A 15,349-nucleotide genomic window follows, 5' to 3' on the forward strand; every position below is an offset into this window, starting at 1 on the left:
AAAGAGGTGACTAAGACTGAGTAAGAATGGGACTATGTGTTCTTACAGGAAAAGAAAGAGACATCAGAGACTATCCTCTCTCCACACATCCACAGAGGAGGGGCCGAGTGATGACACAGCAAAGAGGCAGCAATCAATAAGCCAGGAAAAGGCGGCTTACTGGAAAACAAAATTTCTGGCACTTTGATCTTGGATGTCTAGACTCCAGAACTCTAAGTAAATCTGTTGTTTAAGCCAATCCAGTCTGTAATGTTGTGTTACGGCAGCCCAAGCAGACTAACACATCTACTCTTCCCGGATATTTCAAAGTCTCTCTCCCAGGGATGAAAAAGGGAAGGCCATTTAACATCAGAGACTTTTTGTTTTAAGATCTGGTAATAGTGGGGCGCCTGGGTGGCTCAGTTGGTCAAATGTCCAGCTTCAGCTCAGGTCATGATCTCACAGTTCGTGGGTTTGAGCCCCGCATCAGGCTCTGTGCTGACAGCTAGCTCAGAGCCTGGAGCCTGCTTCGGATTCTGGGTCTCCCTCAATCTCTACCCATCCCCTGCTCACCCTGTCTCTGTCTCTCAAAAATAAATTTTAAAAATATTTTTAAAAAAGATCTGGTAATACTAAATAACTATTATGAAATGAAAAATCTATACCGACTAACTGCATTAATGGCAGCCAACAAAAAAATTAAAATGAATAAAACTGGAACTTAGACCTCTACATTTTCTTTTCCAAGATGTAAAGTAGAAGGGGATATTTAGAAGACCCAAAGATGTTTCACTGTTCTCCCTCCCACCAAAGTCCACACTGTTATGAGACCTACTAAGCCATATCTTTCTTTAGGTTTTCTTGATTTAGGCTTTTATTCCCTCCCAGTAGTTTGGATGACACCAATACCATGTTAAGAAACACTGGGTGATTTGAGATGAACTTTAACAAGACATGGATAGGTGTCTCACTAGAAAGCAGCTGATTCTATTACTACTTGGTACATTTCTTGTAAAGTAGATCTGGGAGAGTTTTCTATCACAGGGCTGTGACATCTGCTCACTTGATTATGAGGTTCCCATGAGAGGTAGGTAATCAAATAAAATGTTTATTGAACACACCCACAAAGTGCTCACAAACATAAGTTATGGCAAAGACTGCAAATGTTTCCTGATATCCATTCCTCCTCACTTCCTTTGTGGCTAATCTCTGAATTTTAGAAGGGCACAGGGGCACCTAGAATAAGGCCATTTCCCAATATTCCCTAAAGATAAAAGTTGTCCTATTACTAACAAGTAAGATGTAGGCATTTTAAGTGTTACATGCAAAGTTTGAAAATAATCTACTCATAGAAGGAGCATACTCTTATAGTACCCTCCTTCTTGGCTGAAATATTGACATGATAGAGCTTGACTAGCCATCTTTAATTATGAGGCAGACAAAAAGAACAATGGTACAGAACAGAGTTTAGAAACAGACTCACATAGATGGATGGAAACTATGTTTCACCACTGCAATTCAATGAGGGAAAGGAAATTCTTTTCAAAAAAATGATTCTAGAGCAAGTGGATTTCTGTAGTGGAAAAAAAAGTAACCTAGATTCTTATCTCACATCATACAAAAAACTATTGAGATAAATCACAGAATGGAACATAGATCTAAACGTGAAGGAAAATCGGTATCTTCATGACTCTGGAAAAGGCAAAGATTTCTTAAACAGGACACAAAACAGTATTTAAAAAAATGACAAACTGGATTTAATAAATTCTACTTATCAAAAGACATCATTAAAAGAGAAAACCAAGAATTCACAGACTGAGAAGCTATTTGTAATACACAAATCCAACAAAGGACTCCTATCCAGAATATAAAGAATTCCTACAAATCAAAAGAATGACAACCCAATAAAAACATGGAAAAGACAAAAACATACTGTCTAAAAAATAAAGAACCCAGATCATCTGAAACATCTGAAAGGGTGCTTAACGTTATTTATAATGAAGGAATGGAAAAGAAAGCTATGAGATACCACCTCACATCCACCAGAGGGCTTAAAGTGAAAAGTAACAATATCAAGTATTGGTGAAAACGTAGAACTACAACTCTTACATTTATTCATTCACCATTGGTGGCCCAGCAGAATTTATTAAAACTAAACACATGGCTATCCCCGTGCCTTTAAATTTCTAGTCTTAGACACATTCCCAAACAAAATACTGCGGATGTCACTGGAAGATCAGTGTAGGACTATTCATGATAGCTTTTATTTTTTCTCATTAAAATTTTATTTTGTAGTTAGTTCCAAAGCTGACAGAGAAATCGATCAAATGTCCCAACTGGCTGCACTGATTGTGCAGAAAATGTTCGTGAGGATTTCACAGAAATTGCAGTTTCCCGTAAGTTGACAGAATATTTGGGATGGACACATCGTGCCTAAACCATCTAATCTGTAGGCATAAAGGATTAAGAGCCAGAGGCAAAGCCTGAGCCGCCGAGCATTTTATTGGAAGAGGACCGGCATAATCACCATCCAGTCACCTCCCTCACCTGCCCAAGTGCTCGTGCATGTGGGGAAAGGCCCCAGGTGAGTTCAGATCCAACAGTGTCAGAGGTGCAGGACTCTGGCTTGAGAAGCTGGTTATCAAAGCAAGAACCCAGATGAGGAAAATCTTTAGGTGACAGATATCTAAGTGACAAAAAGTTTTAAGAAATGAGAAGAACATTATGAAAAGAAGTTCTGAACAGAAGCACTGGCAGTCTCTCTTCCTCAGAGCCCCTCATGCCTGATGGGCTCTGCCAACAAGCCTCAAGGGGCTCACATGGCCAACTGTGGTCATGACCCCAAAGACCTCCATAAGGACTGCCCATGGTCCCCACAGTAGCCTCCTCCTGGTAAACAAGGCAGAAAATCCCAAGACAGCAATCAGGAAGATCTAATCAGAACGATTCCCTTTTCCATCCTGGGCCTGAAGTATGGACTGAAATGCCACAGTTCAGATTCTTTAGATATTTGTACTTTTCGCTCTCCTCCTTGAGAAATGCAATGTAACTGTGCTGTGCAGTCAGTCTGTAGGGAGAAGACATGGAAGGAGCTGTGCCTTGGAGGCACCTGCTGGAGCTACCCTGGGGGTGGAGGACAGTGGGTCCTTTAGGCAGCCCTTCAGGAACAGATCTCATCCAGAGGCATGAACCCTGTGTTTCCGAGGGTCCTGCATGCCACTGGCCATCAGGCTGGACTACTAGGTGGGTGAAACCGCCATTGCTGAGAAAGGGGCGGAGCCAGCCTCCTGGAGGACCTGCCCTGCCAGCACACCATGTAGCAGATGATGTTGGCATGGCAGATGAGGATGTCCTAACTGTCCTTCTGCTGCCTGGCGTCTGCCCAGTGGTTGCAGTTCTGGAAGGTGGCCTTGATCTTTGTAATACACAGCCTCCAGCTTCCAGTGCAACTCGAGCAGGTCGAACTTGATGGGGGTCTTCCCTTAGCAGGTCTGGGCTGACCCTGCAGATGCCAGGGAGATGTTTGCTGATGATACTGGTGGTTTCTATTACATGGGTCATGGACAAATGGACAATTTTATTAAACTTCAGCCCCAGGCTTGGAGGCTGGAGCACAGTTAGTTCAGCTTGTTCATGACCTAGGGGCATTAGTGTGGTCCTTTTCCAGGCAGGCATTCACATGGTTGTGGGAATGCCTGATGAGGAAGATGGGTCACAAGACCTTGGCTTTATAGTGGTCCAGCCTGGATGACAATTCTCCAGATTCTAGATTCCTCTTCTGTAGGTTCAGCAGGCACAGTACTTGTTGCCTGTCCAAGCTGGGGTCACAAATGCCCAGCCAGTGGCGTGTGGCACCCACCCTCGCCCACACCTTGAGCAGGTATGTCTCCACGTCCCCAACCACATGAGGCTTCCCCAACACCATGGCTGAAAAGAGCACTGATGCTGAGCCCCTTACCAGGGAGCAGGCCACCATTTGTAGCACCTGTTAGCATGCCACGCCCACCCAACCTGCACTGGCCTAGGGCAGTTTTATCTGCAGTAGCCAAGATAAAACCCAAACATCTACTAACAGAATGGATACACTATGGTATGTTGATACAATGGAATGCTTTAGAAAATTATATATGAGAAAATATATATACACATGCATTAATATGATGAATTTCAAAAAAATATGCTGTATGAAAGAAGTCAGACAAAGGAATACATATTTGGCTACCCTTAAAGTCCAACAATAGACAAAACTAATCTGTAGGGATGGAAATCAGTACCTCTAGGGGAGGTACTAGCTGGGAAGAGCACGGAAATCTTTCTGGATGGATGTAATATGGTTTTTCTTGATCTAGTGACTATAGAGGTATACATACAAAAAATTCATCAAGCTGTATATTTTAAGATTGACACACTTTCTATGCTTTCCCCTTATGTATTTTATACCTCAATACAAAGGAAAAAGTACTTCATAAAAGATAACCAGATTTTTACCTTATCAGTTGCCTAGTAAATGTTATCAGGCAAATGCAAAATTATCTACTTAAAAACAAGAGACCAAGCAAATTGTGCTTATGTCTGTTTCACTGATCCCAAAATAAGTCAAAATTAGACTATTCAAACCTTGTCCATTCGTATCAATAAAAACTTAGAAGGAAAATCTGAAAAAAGTAGGGGTACGTCAGGTAGTCCATAGCAGTTACCTCAGTTACTGAAGACTCTACATAGCATATTGACAATGTATGTGAAGCAGTTTTAGTTGTGTGCTTTTCCATAAATAAACCTATTTAATAATTTTAACTATTTTTAGTATCAAGGCAGTATGGTATAAAATAGCAAGAGCTTCTGAATCAGAGGAACCAGTTTTGCCACTAACTATACAACATTGGGCAAGTTTCTTAATCTCTTTGATACTGAGTTTCTTCACAATTTAAAACAGAGACAATAATACTTACTTTGCAAAATTGTAGCACAATTATAGTAGGTATTTAAGAGTGGTAGCTATTTAGCAATAGCTCTTTGTATGCAAAGTATCACGGTAGGCACTAGGACTCTAACTCTAAGAACCCGACCAACTGGAAATGACATTTAGATATAGACTGGTGATGAAAGGTAAGAATTTAACAAGGGCTATAGGTTACAAATTATAGGTTTCCTATCCAGCTAGGAGGATTGTGGGGTGAGTATCCTCTGAACAGAGCCTGGAAAATTTTTGGAGAATCCACTTAAAGCAGAGGATATGGCATGAACAAAAGCACAGCCTCAAAAACAGTACAGTGACTTCAGGTTCTAATTAGTTAAGGCTAACCACGCCACTGGACTAATTCTAAGGAGAAAGACTACAAGGCTACGAACGCAAGCTGGGACTAGGCAGAAAAGGACCAGTCAGGCTAAGAAGTCCAGGACCTGTTTTCTCAAGTCCTGGAATGTCACAGAAGGGTTATTTTCACGAACTAGCCCCAGTGGTCACTAGACAGGAAAGAAAAAGGAGGAGAATCTCAATACAGGGAAAATAGCATAGAATGGTAAGGGCCTAATCCAAGATGCCAACAGGAACGAAAAAAAACACAGGAAAAATATTAGAGTTCAATTCTATCAATTTTTAAAAAAATAGATAGACATTGCGTTTCCCTGAATATTCAAGTAGGCTTGGCTTCAACTTTTAAAATGACTGAACGGCTTATAAGAGCAAAGAAGTATCCAAAAGCAGCCAAACATGTTGTCAGGCACATTGAAAGTGCTCATACATATTGCTAGCAAATGAATCATTTAAAAAATTCCAAATACTGAAACCTTTGCAATAATACAGCGTTCATGGTGAAACATACAGAGGGGCTAAAATCATTTTGTTCCTTCCTGCTGAGGGACCATTCTTTTACAATACATGCCAAGTTTTGAATTTGCTCAGTTCAATATTTTAAAAGACTCATTTACAAGAGCTATCTCTGTTTCTACCGAGAGATTCTGATATAAATCACTCTAGAAAGTTGGTAATATTGCCACGTCAGTTGCTTGTGTAATGTTTTTAAGGAATCTACTATTCACTGTCTTTTGCTATCGCCAAAAAAAAAAAAAAAAAAAAAAAGCCACTGTATGACTCATGAATATCACATGAAAAAATTTAAAAAGTGAAATCCACATCACATAAATATATGTAAGGTTAACTCAACAGTACATAATTTAATAATTTTTATAATTACTAAATAATTAAAATGAGAATAACTTACTACATTAAGGAACAAAAATAAATGGGTGCATCCTAGGGGCTAAGCATAATCTTCAGCCCTTCTATGTATTAGCTCACTTAATCCTCTCAATACCCTTCTGTGGCGGACACTTGCTATCTACATTGTATAGATGAGAAAATCCAAATATAGAGAAAGTAACTGTCAAAGATTATACTATATAACAAGGGAGAGGCAGAACTAGGAATTGAACCCAGGCAGTCTAGTTCCAGAGTCAGAATTCAGCTAAGAAATGTAGAAAGAAAGAAGGAAATGGAGGGGTGCCTGGGGGGCTCAGTTGGTTGAGCAACTGACTCTTGATTTCAGCGGAGGTCATGATCTCTCATTTGTGAGATCAAGCCCTGCGCTGGTCTCTGTGCTGACAGCGTGGAGCCTGCTTGGGATGCTCTCTCTCCCTTTGTCCCTCCCCCTCTCATGTGCATGCTTGCTCTCTCTCAAAATAAACATTTAAAAAGAAAGAAGGAAGGAAATGGAAAATCATTAGAGTACCACAATAATAACTGCTGCAGGCAAGATCGGTTGAATGCTAAAATTAGTGGGCTACACTTTGAGAAACAGGACATTTGCACAACCTCAAAACATCACCCTTAAAATATTTATTAATTATCGTGGTAGTTTTAAACCTACATCCATAAATCATTTGATACTTTTCCCTCTCTTTCCTTTGAGTGCAGACTTCTTCAAACAAAACAGAAGTGAAAAATAGTGATGTGTTACAAAGGAGAAGCCTGGCAAGCACTGCCTAAACTGTGTGATCAAGGGTAACTGTTGATGTGGATCTCCTGTGCCTCCAGATACGATGCAGTGAAAAGAACACAACATTCCTGTGGTTTTCTCCCCGCAACATCCATAACCTCAGTGTAATTCTGAGACTACGTTGGACAAACCCAAAATGAGGGACACTGTACAAAATATGAAAGTGGCAATGTCTGAAAGACTAAAACGTTTTCACAGATTGGAGTAGACTAGAGAGACTTGACAACTAAATGCCATGTGGTATATGGATCAGATCATGAAACAGAAAAAAGGACACTGGTAGAAAACCTGGGGAAACCTGAATAAAATCTGTCATTTAGTTAAGAAATTAACATTGGTGCAATACTATTAACTGTGGTAAATGCATCATGGTTACATAAGATGTTAACATTAGAGGAAACTAGTGAAGAGTATATAGGAACACTCTATACTATCTTTGCAAATCTTCTATAAAAGCATTATATTAAAAAAAAGTTTTTAAAAGTTCAATACCCATTTGTGAAAACAAATGTCAGTAAGCCAGGAATAAAAAAAAGTTTCCTCAATCTGGTAAAAGGCATCTAGATTTAAAAAAAAATAGGAAATATAATGTTTTTTAAGTTTATTTATTTTGAGAGACAGAAGGTGTGTGTATGCATGCACACATGTGCAAGAGAGATGGGGAGAACAGGTGAGGGGCAAGGGAGGGTGCGGGGAGAGAATCCCAAGCAGACTGCATCTTCAGCATTGTAGAGCCTGACGCAGGGCTCAAATTCACAAACTGCAAGACCATCACCTGAGCCAAAATCAAGAGTCAATGTTTCACCAACTGAGCCACCCAGGCACCCCTGTAGTAAGGGTCATTCATAATAGTGAAATATTGAGGTATTCTCCTTTCAGATCAGGAGAAAGCAAGGGTACTTTTTTTTTTTTTTGATAGAAAGAGAGAGAGAGCAAGCAAGTGAGCACATGCATGAGTGGGGCAGGGACTGAGAAAAAGAGAGAATCTTAAGCTACATGCTAGGCACGGAGCCTGACTTGAGTTCAATCTTATGACTGTGAGGTCACGACCTGACCCAAAATCAAGAGTCAGATGCTTAACCGACTAAACCATGCAGAAGCCCCAACGCTGTCTACTTTAACCCTTTTGTTAAATACTGTTCTGGTGTTCCCAGCCAGTGCAATAAGGCAAGAAAAATAAAAAATTAAGAGAAATTAGAAAGGCAAAATTAGGGGGGGCCTGGGTGGCTCAGTCGGTTAAGCATCCAACTCAGTTTCAGCTCAGGTCATGGTTCATGAAGTTGGGCCCCAAGTCGGGCTCTGCACTGACAGTGTGAGGCTTCTTTGGCAATCTCTTTCTCCCTCTCTTTCTGCCCCTGGCCTGCTTGCACGCTCACTCGCTCTCTCAACATAAACAAGCATTTAAAAAAAAGGCAAAGCGAAACTTTTTCTTTTTGTGCAGATGACATGAATGTGCATTTAGGAAATCTCCAACAATCTACAAACTACCAGAACTGAAAAGTGAATTTATTGACCTTCCAGAATACAACCTTAATATACAAAAATCAACTGTACTTCTAGGTATTAGCAAGATGACTGGAAACAAATTTGAAAAAAGTGACCATTTATAACAGCATCCAAAAAAAACCTCAAATGCCTGGAAATAAGATTAATAATGTAGAAGTCCCTTACACTAAAACATACACACACACACACACCAATGCTGAGAATAACTGAAAAAAAACTTATTCAATGGAGAGATACACTATGTTCATATATTGGAAGATTCCCTTAATATGTCATTCTCCTAAAACTGTAGAGGCAATGCAATCCCAGTCAAGTCTGGTAGGTTTTTTTAAAAATAGATGTTGACCAGCTCATTCCGAAATTTATATGGAAATGAATAGCACTTAAATATCCAAAAAATCCTTAATAAGAAAAAAACTGGACAGTTTACACTACTTTATGTCAACACTTACTATAAACTACAATAATTAAGAAAGTATGATACTGATGGAAGAATTGATATAGTCTAAATAGAACAGAGTTCAAAAACACATCCAAATGTATGATCATTCATTTTTTAAATTTTTATTTTTGAATTTAATTAATTATTTTTGGAGAGAGAGAAGCAGTGGAGAGGGCAGAGGTACAGAGAAAGAGAGAATCTTAAGCAAGCTCCACACTTCATGATGGGATCCTGAGATCACGATCTGACTCAAAATCAAGAGTTGGACACTCAACCGACTGAGCCATCCAGGTGCCCCTATGATCATTTATTTCCAACAAAAGGACAGCTATAATTCAATGAAAAAAGAAAGGTATTTTGTTTTTGTGTGTGTTTGGTTTTTTTTTTTTTTTTTTTGAGAGACAGAGTGAGGAAGCAGGGGATGGAGGGGGACGGGGGGAATCTTAAGCAGATTCCACGCTCAGCACAGAGCCTGACATAGGCCAGGGCTCGATCCCACATCCCTGGGGTCATGAGCTGAGCCAAAATTGAGAATTGGATGCTTAACCGACTGAGCCACTCAGGGGTCCTGTGAGAGGTTTTTTCAATAAATGTGTAGAGCAACTGAATGTCCATATGGAAAATCCTGACATTCCTCATCTCATACTACACACAAAAATCAACTGGTGATAAATCAAAGACCCAACTGTGAGGACTAAACTAGAGGAAATCACAGGCAAATGTATTTGGGACCTTGAGGGTAGGCAAAATGAGGGTGGGGAAAAAAAAATCTGTGGGAAGGGTACAAGAAAAATCACTAGACTTCATACATTAACTCTGCTCATCCAAAGGCAACATTAAAAGAATAAGTATGCAAACTTTAGACAGGTAGGAAATACTTGCAAACATGTACAAGATAAAGATTTCTTGTCCAAAATATATATGGAACTAAAATCACTAACAAAAGATAACCTACTAAAAAACCAGGCAAAAGATTTGAACAGCACTTCACAAAAGAAATCTCAAAGGCCAATAAATATAAAAAGATAGGTCAACATTATTAATATTCATGGAATGCAATTCACTTATCTTAAAACCATCAATTTAGTACTTTAGTATATATCCATAAAATATGAGTATATGTCTGCCAATGGCAATTTCAAGAACATTTGCAGAAATGGGATTTCTAATGACCCCAAATTGAAATGATCAAATGGTCATCAACAGAAGAATGGATAAATGAACTGCAGTCCACCCGCTTAATGCAATACTGTGGAAGAGGGGTCACCAAAGTTTTTCTGTAAAGGAAGGGCCAAAGAGTAAATAGTTCAGGCTTTGTAAGTCATATGGTGTCTGTTTTAACTACTCAGCCCTGCTGCATGGACATGTTTATGTCCAATAAAATTTTATACACCAAACTATGTTGTTGGCCCACAGGTCATGGTTTGCCACCATTTGCTATAAAGCCGACAACAACAAAAAACTACTTATACATGCAGCCTGGACAAATCTCAAAAATATCCTGTGAAGAAAAGGAAACACACACAAACACTATATGATTCCACTTATATGAAGTTCAAAAACATCTGAAAATAATTCACAGTGCTAGAAGTCAGGACAGGAGCTGACTGATGCAGAGGAGTAGCTCCACTGAGTGGAAGAGACAGGAGGGAACTTTTGCAGGGATGAAAATGTGTTCTATCTTTATCCGGGTGGTGATCACACAGGCATACACATATGTAAATTTCAGAGAGCCATACACTTTATTTTTGTGCTTTTACTGTACATAAACTATAGCTCATTGTAGAGAAAGCAAAACTGGACAAAAGAAAGAATAAAGACCTGAAGACGTTATCTAGATTTTGACATGAATAAAAACCATATATAATATACATAAAAGCTAGATTAAAAGACATGGATAGAGTCAGCAAATATAACATAAGTCTAAGCAGAGTTTTGAAAGAAAGAATAGGGAAAAAATGGAGGGAAAGCTACACGGAAAGAAAAAAGATGAAACTTTTGGGAAGTGATAAAAGCCCAACCTTAGAGACAGGAAATAAATCCAGGATAAATGAAATGTCCACAGCTAGACACACTTGTCATAAAACTATAGACCACAAGAGAGAAGATCTTAAAAGCAGGCAAAAAGCAAAACAAACACAAAACAAGAAACACCAGATTAACAACAGTAACAGTTATCAGAACTAACTGTAACATTGAAAGCAGAAGTCAGTGTAATGATACCTCCAAAGGACTGAGAAAGAAACTGTCAACCTGGAACTGTATACCAAACAAAACCATCATTCAAGAGTGTAAAACAAAGACATTTTCAGATCAAGTTTGCCATTAACATTCCTTTAATAAATAAGCTTCTAAAATATTTTTGACAAAGGAAAAAAGAAAGATCTGAGATGTGAGAAGGAATGATAAAGGATCCATAAAAAGAAAAAAAATAATGTCGAATTTACAGGAGGGAAAAAAACAAGGTGTCAACTCTAGATGACAACAACATGCAATTAACTGGTGTCAAAGCAACCTAGGTTCTTGAATTATTTCCAAGTAGAATTAATAAACTTTAGATTGAGTTGTACACTAACAAATTTAAAACTACTAAAAGAAATAAAACATAATTTTCATACTAGTTAAAAAGGAAGAAAACAGAGTATGAAATAATCCAAAAGGCAGCAAAGAGAAAAAACACACACACACACACACACACAAAGAAAACAAAACCAACCATAAAACAGAATGTTAGCTTTAATCCTAAATATATCACGAATTATACTTTACCTAATTGGACTGAGAGCTCCATTAAAAGACAAAGATGGTCAGAGCAAAACAGGAAAAAAAAAATCAGATTTCATCTGTGCTAAAGGGATATTCTAAACAAACGTTAACTAAAAAGGTGTAACTAGAGTATTCTAAAACAAAATTGATTTTAAGGTAATAGGCATTTGGTGGGGAGGCACAAGCACCACTGTAGAATGACAAAATGACCAATCTACAGATTTTAAAACAGAGCAATTCCAAATTTGTATATACTGTACTTCCAACTTTTATAAAGCAAAGTGACAGAATCACAAAAAGAAATGTGTAAATTCATTATTTTACTGTGATCTTTTTATTACACCTATCAGTCATTGATAGAGCAAACAAACCAAAAAACTAGTAAGGTTAAAATGATTTGAACATCACAATTCTAGTGCTTGATCTAAGACGTGTGTGGGTGTATTTATGTTTTTATACCTACCTTGCCCCAAAAGTCTGTGAGTACATATTCTTCTCAATCATTCAAGGTGCAGTTGAAAAACTAACCATGAGGCCACAAAGCAATTCTCAAATTTCAAAGAATGGGTAACACAGAGCCCTCATTTGCTGACTACAGTGCAAGTTAGAAATCAATAACAAAAGAATAACTCACAAAACCTTCCACATTTGGAACTAGAGAGTACTTCTAAAAATCTCATGGGGAAGGGAAATGAAAATTTTTTTCATCCTAATGAAAAAATTTTAAATTATTAGAACTGAAAAAATAGATGACATAGGAAGCAGCAGTAAATAAAAATGTGTAATATTTGTGGAGACAAATCCATGACCAGAGTGAGGAGCCCAGAAGGGAATACGAGCGTATCTGGGAAGATGTGCATGACAGCGGTGGCACTGTTAATCACTGGGTACGGGGATCAACTGCCATGCCACACAGGAAAGAGAGAATGAATTCGTCTTGATCTCACAACATAAATTTAAAAAATACATATCTATACATATACGACGTAAGTTAAAGAACTAATTGCATAAAAAAAATAGAAACTTTAAAACTTAGAAAAAATTTCCAACTACATTTCCCTAATAGAGGAGAGGATCTTAAGACACGAAAGCACAAAGAAAAGATTGTTTGCAGTTTACGTAACCAACAAAGGATTTGCACCTTGAACCATGTTTTCCAACAGAAATTGCTGCGATGATGGAAATGTTTTGTTATATAATATAATGCAGTATAAAATAATACAGTAAAATAGAAGAGTCACTAGTCATATGTGACTATTGAGCACTTGGAATGTAGCCTAAAGTGACGGAGGAATTGAAACTGTTGAAGTGCAGAGGACAGCATGTTAACATTTAAAAATCCTCGATGAGGGTCCGTAGAGGTCCGTTAGGTTTTTTATGTACTTTTTAGTATTTAAATTTTTCATAAAAGAATTTGACTTTAGCTTATATTGCTATATAAAATAAAATTTCAATTTCATAAAAAATACGTAACAGTCACTTCTTGGAAAGCAAACACGCCAAATGTTCAAAATGTTATCTGTGAATTTTATTTTTCTTCTATTAAAAAAATTAAGATATAAAAGCATATAAACAATTCAATGAACACAGATGTATCCACCCAAAAAGTTATGAAATAAAACACTACGGATATTGTGTAAATTCCCCTGATACCTACTCCTGATCACAACTTTTCTCTTTTCAAAGAAAAGCTGGGAAATATGAATAATAGACTAGAGCCCTGGCTGCAGGCTTCTCCATTTCACAACACCCCATATTTTCATAGATTTAGAGGGAAACTTAATATATAGACGTTACATGTATCATTTAACAAAGAGTAACAAAGCAAACACTGATTAATCATTGCCCAGGTCAGCAGATAAAACATGTTCAGCATCCCAAAAGTCCTCATTATGTCCCTTCTCAATCCCACCCCCCCCTCTTGATCCCCCAGGAGAAGACCACCAGCTTGACTCTTAGAGTGTCAATTTATTCACAATTTCTCCTTACTACTTTTAATGTCTACATATGCATCTCTAAACAACAGCTTTATTTCACCAGGTTTGGAATTTCTCAAAGAATACTGAATGATAACCTCAAGTTGTCGAAGAGGGTTTTTTTGTGTGTGTGTGGTTTTTTTTTTTTTTTTTTTTGGTTGGCTCAACACTGTTGAGACACATTTATGTTGAAACACAAAACTACCCCATTCACCACTGTTCTGGGTAGATTCCATTTTATGAATATAATTTACCTTTCTCCTTCAGATAGACAAGGCATCCAACTTTGGGGTACTACAAACAACACTGTAGTAAATCTCACACACGTCTGCTTGTGTATATGTTTGAAAATTTATCTAGGGCAGTGGCTTTCAAACTTTTTTGACCATGACTCATACTAAGGAATGACGTTTTACATCATGACACACATCTGTGTGTATAAAACTGAGAGGGGGAAAAAAAAGTTTCAGAAAGCATATACCCGACGACCTGAGAAACAGTCTGTTATTTTCTATTCTCTGTTAATTCGTGTTTTACAAATTCTGATCATTATCCACTTAACTGATTTCACGACTCACTACAACGGGCTTCCAACTTTGAAAAACCTTGCTCTGGAAGAGGATAAATACCTAGGGGTGAACTGCTAGCACGGGTAACACGGCCATCAGACGGGGTCAACTTTTCTAGATCCTTAACTTTTAAATAAATGTTCTTATCTGAGTGTGTATAAATTTACCACTCTATAATTTTAGAGCCAAAACTGTAAAACATCAGACCCTTGTATCTCTTCCTTCAGTCGTAAAACAGTACTAATCACTTACCATGTGCTATGTATCCACTGAACTCCCAGCAAGAATGATGGGTTAATACACAGGGGGGTGGGGAAGACGTAAGGGACCCGGACCTCGGACCTCGCTGAGGTCCCAGAAAGCTCACAGGAGGGGCCTCAGATCCTGCCTGGGGAGGGAGGGGTTAGGGAAGGATTCCTGGAAGAAGGAGGACCTAAGCTGAGTGCTTCTATTTTTAATTTTTATTGGTTTCCTAAAACATAAAAGTAACACATTTGTTGGGGGGGGGGGGAGTCAAAATTACAGAAGTTTATGTATTAAGAAGTAAAAATCCCCACCGCGGTCCTTAAAGTTTGATGCTGAGACTAAATAACCAAAGTTGCATTATCAGTCATCCTAATCTAGGAAATTTTTAGGAACCCACATTCTTAAGTAGTTTTAAGGGTATATCTGACAGAGTCCATAACATTAAAGGATAAAACGAATCACATTTTCATAATGAACATGAATGCAAACATTTCATGTTTAATCACATTATTACTTTTAAAAGACTTTTTATTTTCTCCCCCCCCCCCTTTTGGCCTTTTGGCAAGGTTAGAGTGCAAGGTTTCAAAAGTCGAGTCTATTTACTGCATACCAAATATACACAAAATGCTCCAAAAAGTGGCATTAAAAACGGCCGGTTGAAAGAACATTTTGTTCAAGTCAACTTGGCTTGGCCGGTGACAATTTGTCGGAGTTTCACACTTCGTCCCGAGGAGCCCCGGACCCCGTCACGTACGCGGCGCGTCGGCACCGGCACACCCTCCCCAGCGCGGCACGGAGCCCGGGACGGTCCTCGCTCCGCGGCAATGCCGCCGCCCTGCCGCCCCCAGGCCCGCGGCGGACCCCGCTGCC

The 15,349-nt window shown here is 38.6% G+C and overlaps 1 protein-coding gene across 24 annotated transcripts in view; it reads right to left on the reverse strand.

The window, feature by feature from the left end:
• Positions 1 to 15,349, reverse strand: part of PLAGL1 (PLAG1 like zinc finger 1) — a 73,790-nt gene that overhangs the window by 57,998 nt on the left and 443 nt on the right. The window lies entirely within an intron of this gene.

This window comes from Suricata suricatta, chromosome 7 (assembly GCF_006229205.1).
Source record: "Suricata suricatta isolate VVHF042 chromosome 7, meerkat_22Aug2017_6uvM2_HiC, whole genome shotgun sequence".
In the NCBI taxonomy this organism is placed as follows: Eukaryota; Metazoa; Chordata; class Mammalia; order Carnivora; family Herpestidae; genus Suricata; species Suricata suricatta.